The sequence below is a fragment of the Propithecus coquereli genome, unplaced genomic scaffold, assembly GCF_000956105.1.
Source record: "Propithecus coquereli isolate 6110/MARCELLA unplaced genomic scaffold, Pcoq_1.0 Scaffold131, whole genome shotgun sequence".
Classification (NCBI taxonomy): Eukaryota; Metazoa; Chordata; class Mammalia; order Primates; family Indriidae; genus Propithecus; species Propithecus coquereli.
In genome coordinates, this window is record NW_012137303.1 from 7,771,688 (window position 1) to 7,785,052 (window position 13,365).

Here is a 13,365-nt window from a genome sequence, read left to right on the forward strand (position 1 = left end):
TCTCAGCTTTCTCATCTAAATGGGGGGAATATTATCTATCTTGTAAGGAAGATAGTAAGAAAAAATAATTTAATACATTTAAAACATCTAGCAATGTGTACCAAAAAACAGCAGCTCTTTTTTATAGTGTATATTTTATTATTGTACAGAAGAAAGATGGCAGACCTTGAGGAATCAGTGTGTTTTGAGTCTGCAGAATCCATGATATGGTCTTAGACAAATATCAGACATTCTAAGTCTCAGTTTCATCCGCTGTAAAATGATGGAGGTCTCTAAGTCCATTCCATTCCATGTCCGTGACTTATGGGCAAGAGGCTGAGAGACTGAGAGAGAACCACAAACAAAGAAGTCTGCTATTTACCCTACTTAAACTCCAATCGATTCAAACTTTGTGTGAGGAACACTTATAAAAACTTCCAGACACAGCATGAGGAACAGAGAATCTCTGCAAGAGAACTAGAAAATTCTTGGCATTGCATCACTGTGTCAGAAAAAGGAAGTGACAAATTGTCACTCTAGGCTGAGAAAGGGTTATCCTTTCAAAAACAAAAGATTACCTTCACTTTCCCTTCTTTCAAAAGATAATTGCACGATATTCACATTCCTCGAAGCACTCTGAGGATGACATGGGAATTGAAAATTTTAGTGTTTCCAAAGGAATTTAGAAGCACAGAATAATGTCAGGCTCAGATCAAATAAAAATAACTTTTAAGGTCTCCATTTATTAAAAATGCATGTCTTGTTTTCAAGCACTTTCTTCCACAGCAGTTACACACTGGCAGAACTCAGTTTGAAGCTTTTTAACTAGTGCTTTTTGACAACTCCAAAGCTCTCTCCCTCCTGCCCAAAAGTCGCTCCCTCATTAAGTACCTCAAGGAAACAAATGAGCCAAAGGCAAATAAAGACAATACACCCTCCTCATTCGAATGAACTTGTTACTTTCATTTGTCAGAAAATGTAGAGGTATTTGTGAGAAAGCTGACTTGGAAACAAAGCCTACATGGGTAGTCCTGTTTGGCACTGCTATCTGTTATGTGGATGAGGATCTTATGTGCTATTTACACAAAAATTAATACTTAAAACAACATTTACAGAAAGTGGTTCCAAGTCCCAGTCCCGCTGCAATCTCTTCATGTTTTCTTCTGCATCTCTCAGCGTTCTGTGCTATTGTCTAGGCTTCTTTTTTGTTTCAACACGCTTTGTCTTCCTGCGAGCTGCTCCTCCCCCTCCTTTAAAAATTCAAGCCAGAGCGATCACAACCTTTTCCTGGAATTTGTTCTTTCCATCAGAGTTAGAACACAGTATCATCCCTTTATTGTAAAAGCACTCTTGTTTTTTGTTTTGTTTTTATCCAACCCAGAAGAGACGGGAAGCAAAGGATCAGCATGCTGTAACACCTTGCTTTCCTGTAAGAACTCATACCGTCTTTAGTTCCGTTTTGTTTAAACACACATCTGTTGATTACATTCCATGTGCCAGTTCTAGGCTAGTGACAGGACAAAGAACAGACATGGCCCCTACCTGCAACTAGGTTACAGTCTATGTGGCAGACGGGAAACTAGCCTAAGCTATCTGGGTGGTGTCTTTGACAAAGTGCTCTGGTAGGAGGTGGGAGGCTTAAGTTCCAACTCAGATTTTATCCAAGCTTGATAAAACACAGCATGATAAAATGCTCTTCTCTTTGTTCTTCTTATTCACGAGCCTATGTGATTAGGCCAGAGAATGATTATCTGCCTGACTATTTTATTTTTTTATTTTATTTTGTTTTTTAAATTCAGGATATTATGGGGGTACAACCAAAATGCTTGACTCTTTTATATTGGCTGAGTGAAATAGTCTAATTTGACTTTCTCAAGGTCTAATTTGACTTTTCTGTGGTGGTGGCAGTCCATTTGATGTCTCCTAGAAGAACTGGGAAGTTGGGGCAGCAGAAAAGAGGCCTAGAGAAAGAGAAGGAATATCTGAGTGCAACACTGAACTTCCCTGTGTTTTTCTAGTCTAGCGAGTAGGAGGAATGCATGAAGTCTGAACGTACTCCCAAGTTTCTCAAGGCAGGCTCTTTGTAGGCTTTGACTTTGAGTGCTCAATCAAGAAAATCTCTTCTCACACCCCTCCCCCCATCTTCATTATCATTAGGTTCTACAGCTATGTGGTGGGTGAAATCTTGCTCCCCAAATTCCAATCTTGTGCCATGGGGCAGAGCCCAGGGTTAGATCTGGGGTAGGTGCTCTTTTCTAAACACTTCCGCCATTAATTTATACATTCACAAAATGGAAATGGTATCTTAAAGGTAGGGATCCTATCTCTATATTATAACTGCTCACTGTCGGGCAGCGAATAGAGAAATGTAAGTACAGAGATGGCATTTCAGTTGCCGTATTTTCACACGACTTAGGGTATCTCACAGGGTTCCAGAATTGGAACATTCTACAAAGTGTTCCAAAAGATTTCATTCACTTTCTGGCTTTAATTACCTCAGAAGTATAAGTGCACTATTTTATAAAAGTATCTTTTGAAATACTAATTTTTTATGTTCCTTTTATATGTATGTAATTTTGTGAATCCTGAATAATTTTTTCACTTTTTTTCAATGAATGTTCTTCAGTAAGAGAGACTGAAGAAAAAATTAAAAATAGATTTAAAAACTACACAAAACTGCAAAAGTGGAAAGGAAAGATAATCACAAATATTACAAATGGTGCTCTTTGTAAGTTTGTAGAATTTTTCCCCCAAGTTATGAAAGTTTAAGACTACACTAAGACTTTTGGAATACTCTGTATTAGGAGGCAGTTTATTTTGGAATGCAAATACTCTCACTGGTTTGTTCAAAAATGGATTAAAAAAAAAAGGAAATGAGCTGGGCGAGGTGGCTCATGCTTGTAATCCTAGCATTTTGGGAGGCCAAACTGGGAGGATCGCTTGAGGTTGCAGTGAGCTATGATGACGCCACTGCACTCTAGCCCAGAAGACAGAGCGAGAACCTGTCTCAAGAATAAAGAAAAAAAAGGAGAAAATGAACTTGTAATTTCAACATAATGATCACAACTTTTGAGTTAAAAATTCAATAACATTAATATCAACAGACAACTCTGGACGCTAGTAAAAATAAGTCAGCTTGTCCGCCCAGGTTGCATAATTGAGAAGTCTATTTTTAACAATATGTTTTTAATTTCAGAAAGAGACCACAGAATTTTGCCAACTCTGGAGGTCAGTTGAAATTTCTCTTGGAGAATGGAGCAGAAGAAATCAGTAGTGAAATACCAACTTGTGAAATGCGCTTAGTGAGCCAAATTCACAAGTTCTTCCAATATAACCTCTGCTTAGAATGTAACTGAGCCTCCGTCACTGCTAGGATTTTCATTTTAGATGCAATGGATGTAAAAATGTTAAGCATTAGGAACAAATCTTAGCCTTCTCTCTAGAAATGAAGGAGTTACATTCTCCTGTCCTGTCTGACATTTGGTTTACAGAGTGCAGTGAACTGCTCAGGAGTAAGGTATTTGGCTAAGAGGCGGCACTGTGTATCCACAGCGCAGATTAAAGTGTGTGCTGATTCTGTTTGCTCTGAGAACAAATATTTTCTCTGAAGTTAAGTCTCTTCGGTTGGATGTGCAGGGTGGGCACGTGCCTTGCTACGTCCACCAGAAGCGCTGCACTCTGAGGAGACCTGGCAGGATGGGGAGCCGCAGTCACCCTCCAGCCTGTCTGTGTGCCCCCCGTTGCACCCACACATCTGAGCTACTGCTCACATCCTCCTTAGCTCCTCACTCAGAGGGTTTTTAGTGGTGATTACCTGCTCACAGACCTACCACACGTTCACCACGCTACCTTGCCTCGTTCTGAATCTTGCTTCAACCAGACATTATGTATTAATATATCTTTACCAACACAATTGTTATTAAGCTGATGCAACAAAGTGACATGATGCTGTGATGCGTGGTGCCCTTGGCTTGTTGGTAAATTTTATCTGGGGTTATGCATGGTAATCCAGGCTTGCCTTTGGATTTTACTGGCCTCGACACAATGAAGAAACAGATCTAAATCTGGACATGCCACTTATGAAACTAATGGTGCTGCCCTTTGTGCGTACTTTACCTCCTGATTTACAGTGAAGCAGGAGTCCCTTTAATGATCGAACAATAGGGTATAGTAATTATCTGAAGTGACAGCAACTCTGATTTGGGGCTCTATGAAATGATGCTCTTTCTAAAACTTTAAATCATTCAAACTTGGAATAAGCTGCCTGGTGGGCGATGGGTGCCCCGTCATGCAAGCGATGCAGAGACTTCACAGCCATTGCCAGGAAAGCACTGGACAGGGCCCCTGTGTTGGGTAGGAGGTGACACTCTAAAGCCTTTCAGTTTTGTAATATAGTAATGATTCGGATTATGGATGCTCACTATTCACTGTCTACTTTCCTTGCTTTAGTAAGCCCTCTCACTTTCCAGAATTTTAAAATGTGCGTTTGCCCAACTAACAGCATTCATGATGTCATTTTGCCCTTTTCCTTGTATAGCTATAGCGACTGACAAGTACGTGATGACTAGACAGAGGGAAGCAGTGAGATGCTAAGGCTCAGCCCAGGGCCACACTGCCCGGATCTGCCACTGGCTGGCCGTGCCACATGGCTAGGTTCATAAATCCTAACCCTCAGGTGCTCATTTGCCAAATTTAAAGCATAACAGGCCCCTGCCTAATAGAGCTGTTGAAGGGCTAAATTTTAAAAAACTATAAAGTATCTAGCACAAGGTGTGGCACTTCTAGTGAATATAGTTATACATATTCAGTATTTGTTAGTTGTGGTGGTTTTTATTATTTATTTTTAAGAATGGCTATATAAAGTTTGAGTAATTGCTTTTTGAGTGTATAGTTGACTTAAATTTTTTTAAATAGCCTGCAATTATGTAGTACCTCCCTTAAATTCCAGTCCCAATTTTAAAAGCCTGGGTTATTTATAGTCTATTGCTATTGCCGTTGTCACCATGGAAGCTCATTTTATTTATCTGACAGAGAATATTTGGACTTAAAATTTTTCAGATTTTTGTTTTGTTTACAGAGCACTGATTCATATAAAGGTGGTAGCTCTGGCTTAAAGTATGAATTATACTTGCATGTGCGGTTTTCCTTCCCATTGAAACAGAAATGATCCCAGGGAGTGAAAAGCAAAGATAAGCTGAGAATAGAGTTGCAATCTTAGTTTGTGCAGGTGCTGTTTTGTTCACATCCTGGTGCATGGGCATTGTATTTTTGCACACACAGTAATAGTCATTTTTTTTTAGAACATGCATTACAATGTTTCGCTCATTACAAGTCATGACAAAGCCCCATTGGAACCAAAGAGAAGACTCATGCTTACTGAGAAGCTGTTCCCACTGTAACTCAAAGAATTTTAGTTCAGGAAATATCAACTGGAGATTTGCCTTGTGGGTTGTTTACAGACAAGCTATTTTTTGCCTTGCATTTTTTATGTGCTGTATTGAGACAGTCTTATGCTTTGAGGTTAGTCTTCTCAAATGTGCTTTAAGATGACACAAATCACACCAGGTCCACTTGCATCTCTGCATCACAAAATTGTGTCCCCTTTTCCTCTCTACTTCTTTCCTACCATTCAGAGCTAAAACAAACCACTTCATAAGAACCTCATAAATTTTTCCCTGTGTGCACTTTAGTTAAAAAACCCTCCTGTGCTGCGTGCACTCAGCTCTGTGGAGACACTGTGTGTCACAGCCAGCTTGTTGGGACATCAAAGCGGAGCATGCTCAGCTCGCAGAGGGCCCCATGTGTCCCTGTGATGCATCCAGAGGGCACTCGCTTTCACAAGGCCAAGGGGAAAGGGCATTTTATGACAATACATAAGACATTCAGATTTTGAGACAGTATTTTAGAGAATCAAAAATAATGATGTCTTCAACAGATGAAATGACTTAATGGTTTTCTCCAGGTCCTTTTCCACAGTAGAGAATATCAGGCCATTTTGGCATCAATGGTTTTTTTTTTTTTTTTTCCCCAATCAGAAAATTCTAACTAGATTTATAAGTTGTGAATACAACTTCCTGATCCTTTAAAACATGAGATATGGAGAAGGGTTGTGTTTGCTACTATGTGGTCCAGCAGCTCAGGTAAGAGAGTGTGTGCATTTGAAGAAATATGAAATGTTACATATTGTAAAAGCAGTTTTATTTTGGATTTTTTTAGACTTCTCTGTCTCTCTTTTTCTCTGTCTTCTGAAGACTAGTCTTGTCCTCAACTAAACTGTTTCCTGCCTATTAACTTTGAACAAGAACTTAGCTTCCTTGCTAGATCATTTGTCATTGATATCTCAATTCCTTTATCAAATACCTTCTTCACTGAGAGTCCAGTATATAGTATAAGAGATTTTGAAGGTGGAGGAAACTTTAAGAGATCATTTTAGGTAAGTGGTGGCCTCTACATTTTATAGAGTAGGGACCTGAAACTCATCCAACAGTCCACATTCACTAAGTGCCATATGTTAATACTATCTAACCTATAATACAAGAGATTATAAAACATGCCATTACCTTATGTGCCAGTAAGACAGAAAAAGAAAGGTGACCAACTTAAATTATGAACTCACTTTGACAGTGAGACACATCCCGATTTCAGAGAGATTATAAGCATAAGACTACCTCGTTAATACAAACATAGCTCTCCTTCATAAAATACATAATCTGCACTCTGTATTTCATAAGAGAACAAATGTTGCAAATAATATGCACAGATCTTCTCATAAGGGGAAATCAGGGTAGCTGCTTAGATTGACCAGGGAGGCTGGCACAGGAAAGGCCACATGGAAGACGAGGGTACACCAAGCTTTAAGAATCCTTTGGCCAGAGACTGTCCAAGGATTATAAACAGATTAATTATACCGACATAATATGAGCAATGTTTCCAATATTCTCTTCTAGTTACAATTCCTTCCTTCTCTGCACATTGTGGCTCTTTGTTGCAGAGTATCAAAGAATCAAAGAACTACAGTAATCGTCCAAGGTCCCTAAGCTTCATGAGATCGACTCCAGGGTAGTGCTGCTGGTGCCGCAGGCCCTTGAACAGCTGGGAGGGGGTGTGTCTGGAGCTGCCTCTCCTGTCTGCTCAGGGATTTACGCCATGGTCTCTCACCAACCACAGTCATCTCTGGGGCTTGGAGGAGTGATGTTAGCTTCTTCGTCGGGAAAGAACAGGATCGTCAGTCTAGGAACAGTAAACAGTTATTAGAAATAAAGGAGGATGGGAAATTCAAAACCACTTATATACCTTTTGCTTGAAATGTCTACTAAGGTATGGCAAAGTCTATCAGTGTGAATATATACGTTGTAATAATTTGGACTGGATCCTTTCTTTATAGAACATATGTTGTATATAGGTATAGTCTTTGGGAGAACTGATATTTGTAATTCAGGTTCCATTTGACTATTAACTTGCTTTGGAAAAGTAGGGGATTACCTTCTCCAAAGATGAAATATAACACTTCCGTCTCCAATAAAGAAGGAAAGATGTGGCATGTGTACCAATAAATGTCACAGAAATCACCTTTGTTTAGTTAATATCTTGCTTTCGGTACTTGATATTTTTCATTTTAGTCAAAATACCACAAAATTAAGATGATAGCTTCACAAAACTGATTCGGAGATATTAATTACTTACTTCTTTGCTTGTTTCCAGACTTATTATAATTCATTACTTTTTCTGATGTGGTTAATGTTGTCATAGTTTGGAGTTGGTACGCTGTGCCATTAGCAATTTTTATAAGGCTCCACTTATGTGGTTATATCACTTTGCTTTTTAAAACGTCTTCATTTATTTCCTGGAAATTATCAAGTTGACATAAAAGAACCATCTTCTAACGGGAGTGAATTTTCATAAGCTATTTTCATCAAATTTCATCCTCTGATTTATTTGGCCCTGTGTCAAGCATTAGATTTCCTTTCCTGAATTTTCTTTCTTAGTCTAAGAAAATGTACATTATGTATCTTGATTATATATTATTGATTGCAATATATTACATGTAATTTTGCTTGTTTTTATAAATGTTTCCAAACCAAAACTTTTGCAAATAGAAACAAGCATTTTAAAGCTAAATCTATGAATCACACATAAAGCAAAAGGAGGAAATCGATGGTTTTCCTATTACACTATGTGGCAGACAGTCACTCTGCGGTTTCTATCAAAAAGTTCCCTTTGGCAATGAAATTTAATCTAACAAGACTATCACAATATTGTCAGCTTCCCTCTTACCTTTGAGTTGGATAACCCAGTATGCTGGTTACTTGTCTGTTGGCTATCAGTTTCATTCTCATACATCTATATTCTTCTCTTATAATCAGGCTGGAAGTCTGCAAACTTTATTTAACAAGATTTCCTTACCAAGAGGCTTTCTGATATTCTTCTAGTGCAATGTCCTAGCAGGAGATTGGCAGGTGGGAATAAGAGCAAGGTCATTGTTTTTTTCCCTTTTTTGGCTTCAGGCAGTACTTCAGGCAGCAGTAGCAGAAGAAGCAGGTTACTCCTTTGGTCTTGTCAACTAGTGGCAGAGGTGACTCCAATGGGAGCAGGGCATTATCCAGCAGATTTAATGGCAGAGATCTTGGACTCTTGGATAGTATTTTCCCTTTTACTCTTCCCACTAACATGATGGAATTATCATCTTGCAGTTACTGGTCAAACCCTCCTCTTTTTACTCCCTTAGGCTGTCCAATATTTAATAATCAGTTTCCTGTATCGTTACCTTCATTTATAGTTCCTAAAGTTCTTTCTATTTTCCTGACTGTGCTCTTACAGATGGATCTGGTAACACCATATAGAATCTTGGCACACATAGGGGAAAAGCCCAGATAAGGACTCATGGGACCTGATGCTAGTTGTTCATACTGGTCTCAATTAATGAGCAAATGTTATTCAATGTCCATAGGAAACATGTTCCACAAAGTTCTAACAGAGTACATAGAACATAAAGGTTGTATATTTTGGCCATACAGGGCTGCCAATTGATATTCAAGGAGAATTTCTTTGTTACTCTAGATTATCATTTGTCTTTACTCAGTTCACACCAATTTGATCATAAAAACAAACACCTCTTACACCCTCACAGTTCTCCCCTATGACTACAGAGCTCTCAGCTACTGGCTGATAATCACCAGTTCCCACTGTCTCATTCCTTCAAATACATTAATGATCATGAAAAGCACAACTGTTTTGATGCCATGAAGCCACTTCCTACCTCCTCTAGCTTCTAACATCTGCTAATTCCGGAAAAGAGTCTTTTCTGCTCATCTCTGCTTTGTTAGAACCCCAAATAGATAAGACACCCTTGCCCCCAATCTGCTGCAGAAATTTTAGTAGCATTTTAAATTCAGTTTTCACTCTTTATTATAACTCCCTCTCCCAGAGGTGGAGGGTGGCAGTTATATGAATAAAAAGCACATGGTGTACTCAAAATACTCTTTTCCCTTTGGCTGTTCACTTAAATGTCTCAAGATGCTCTTCCTCAAGATGACTTCTCACCAAGAAAGGTTCTTAGATTGAACCCACTCTTCCCCACATCCCCACCAACCCAAATGTGTCAATATCCTATGGTGAGTTCGACTTAGGCTCAAGCTGGAGTCCTAGCTACATACTGACATCTTCAATTCACAGAATACTTCAAGTGTCCCTGGTATTGTCTGTGCTTGTGTTAGACCTCATTGTTTGAAATTTGGACAAGTGATATTCTCTCTGTCTGAATTTCCTAACATGTTTAAAAAGAACAAAAATGGGAGTGGCAATGGTTGTGTGTGGCATGCCGCCAGTCCACTCCTGACAGCAGTTGATCCCAAAGTGTTAATACTTTCCGTAAATACCTATTTCATAAATGCTGCATTAGTAATAATAAAATTTATTTCATTGTTTTGCTTCAGTAACACAGAGTCTCAAGGCTCTGTGGTCCCATTTTCTAGTTCATTTTTTCTCAATCACTTCATATCATAGTTGCATGGGATTCAAGCCCCTTAGTACTAATTTGGGGATGCAATTACTTCTGGGAAGCTTGCAAGCTTCTAGCTCTTTTAATTTTCAAACCGAGGTTAACGAGAGTGTTACTGAAAGTCATTTCAAGTAAAAGTTAAATACCCTAAGCTTTTTTTAAAAGGTACATGGTGCTAAATAAAGTTTAACTCCTAAAAGAGTAATTATTATGCCACAGGTATGTACTGTCCATGAGCTACTTCCTATTCTCTCCTGTGCTAGTTATTTAAGAATCATTCTTTGCCTTTAAAGCGTGCATATACACACACAAATGAGTTGTGCATTAAAGTCCGATTCTTTATGCCATTCACTTTGTGTGTGCCAGTAAGGACCTCTGAGGGATCACATCAGAAGGAGCTGAGGAAATGGAAGAGAAGCTCATTTTTCAACTATTTTATTGTTGCTCTTGTGCCTGAAACTGAAGCCTATATAGTAGCACAGGGCTTTAGGGCAAGGCTCCCTGCATTTCCTTTCTCTCCCTATTGTAAGTCCATCTCAGAGTTAATGATTTCCTCCAAGGAAGTGATGCTGTAATAAAGATAATTAAATTGAAATTTAATATAGTAGGGCATTGTACTATAGCTTTATATCAGATGAGGGTTCTGAGAGAAACCATCACTGTGAAGGTGGAGTGTATGGTATGTAATTAACAATTATGTTTGTCAGGTTTATGAAACAGAAAATTAATAACATGGAGACTGCAAAACAGTGAACAAAGCTGCAAATTCTGAATTAAGGTGACTGGGCTCATTTACCCCTACAGGAATAGGTGTCTTTGTCTTTCAGAAATAGAACATTGGATCATGTTGATTTACTCACTTTTCTTTTTTTAACTCTCTTCACTCCCAGCCTAGGATTTTTTTTTTTTTTTTCTCCATAGAGCAGCGATTCTCAATCCTGGCTGCACATTAGAATTACTTGGAGAGCTTTTAAAAATCATGATACACAGGCCCACACCAGACCGATCAAAGCAAAACCTCTGGGAGTGGGCCCCAAACACCAGTATTTCGAAAAGCTCTCCAGGTGATCCCAATGTGCAGCCAAGGTTGGAGGCCATGACAGTAAATGTTTAGTGTGACTGATGTCCCTAGAGGAGGGTGTTAGATTAGAAAACAAAACAAAACAAAACAAAAAAACCCAGGAAAGTATAACTGCATAATAATCAGGTACTCACAGATTGCACTTATATCGACAAATAAAAATTTGTAGAATTTGTCCATCAACAAACAAGAGGTATTATTAAAACAGAATGGCCATTTCTATTATTTAGACATCCATGTTTCCTGGGAAAACAGCTCAAAGAAATCTTGGCCCCTTTCTATCCTTCACTCCCTGGCCTCCCAGAACCCAAGAATGTTTGAAGGTTTCTGAATGAGGCCACAGAATTCCCCAAATTATTGTGGGTGAGTGCTGGCTCTGTCCATGCCAATCGGGCCTTGATAAGCTCCATGGCAAAATGAGAGGAAGACATGGACAGGCTGAGAGTCCTGCAATGAGGAAACTGAGGAATGCATGCTTGGCAAATCCCTATTCTAACCATGCCTTCGGCATAAAGGCAGAAGCTGGGGAATCTCTGCAGAAATTGAGAGCTTCCAAAGTCAAACTGGGTAGTTCCTGCTCCAGGGGACAGGGTAAGGATCTGGTATATGTAGATACACACAGACACAGACACACAGACACACACACACACACACACACACACACACACACACACACACATAATCTCAGAATATACCTGGATAAATAGCATTCCTTTCTTGGTCTCTTTGAGTTTAAGAGGTCACCAAACTAGAGTAGATTGGAGGTGGGTTTCTTATTCATTGATTTGCATAATTTATCTTTGGTGAAATATGTGTTTTGAAGCTATTCTGCTGGTGATTTTGCTATGCTTTTATTGAGAACCTTTGAATTTGACAATGGTAAACCATTTAAATATGCTTTCAAAGACTACTTACAAAGTAATTGAATTTTGCCTGTTCTCCGGAATTTGAGCATATTCTGTGTTTAAGATGATGGGAAAAAATAGAGAGTTGTGTAGGAGTCAGCCTGCGTCCTGGGATTTATACACTGAAACTTTCTTTTTTTTTTTTTTCCTATTTCAATTTTGACACAAACTATTAGAGTTAAGGCCGATTAGGTAAACATTCTCTTGCTCCATTATATTTGGAGAAAACAAAGTATTTGTTTCTAACCATGATCAGTGAGATTATAAAGGTTTCTTTTTGCACTTGGTCACATACAATGTAACCACAGGACTTTGGTAACATTTATGCTCACTCAGATCAGGTTTTCCCACTGTATATTTATCTACAAAGATTATTCAGATTTTTCTGTCACTAAATTGAAAGAATGAAGAAAAGTAATTATGCATGTGACTAGGACAAAAGACTAAGCCTATTAAAATATTAAAGCCTTGAAATTTAAATTGGGTTAATCACATTTATCAATACAACTCATTTTTAATTTGCTTTCTCTTTTATTAAATAATACTGCTTAAATTTCTAGACCATGGCTGTATGTATGTAACCAAATATCTGGAGTGTAGCCTTGCAGTCTTGGCTCTTCTAGCTATTTTTGGTGGTACTGAAGATGTCTACCCAGGCATGACAAGTAGCTACCTAAAGACACCAGTTTTGCAATGTTTGACTTGATTCCTGTGAATTGCCCTGGTATCACAGAATCATAACTCAAATATCACACTTTCAACATGTCCCTAAATTTCCTACCATCAGAATATTAAGATTTTTAGAGCACTTAAAGAATGGGGACTATTTTTAACAAATAATTTACATTTATCACTTGGCCTGGGCTAGGTAAACACATGCAACCCCTTCCTTGTCTCCTTGGGCCCTCTGGTGGAACTTTTTAAAGGCCCACCCAAAGGGCCTCACCATAAAGAATACCATGAGCAACACACAGCCCCCTGCCCACTATGATGGCTGTGCACAGCCCAGGAGATACTTAAGCACCCAGCATTTGTAGTAGCTGCAGAGTCTGTGGTTGCTTATTACTAACCAGGGTACAAGGGTCTCCCAGAGTTAGTGTACCAAGTGCTCAAAGTATGTGGCACTCATCCCCAAATGTGTCATACACATGGAGGGTAGGGGATCATGGATGGGAGGAGAGAATCCACCAGTGAATATGTTCCTGAAGGGGTCCTGAATCCTTATCTTTACATAAGTTGTATATTTGTGGCCATTTGTTGGACATACCCTTTATCAGCATATGAGCTGGCTGCCAGGTGACTGCCCTAGCAAATGTATGCATATTTTGCAAATTGGAGATTCATCATTGTTTCTGAAATGCTTGATACGAAAAAAAATTACCTGGGTTTAAAGTCCAAACAGG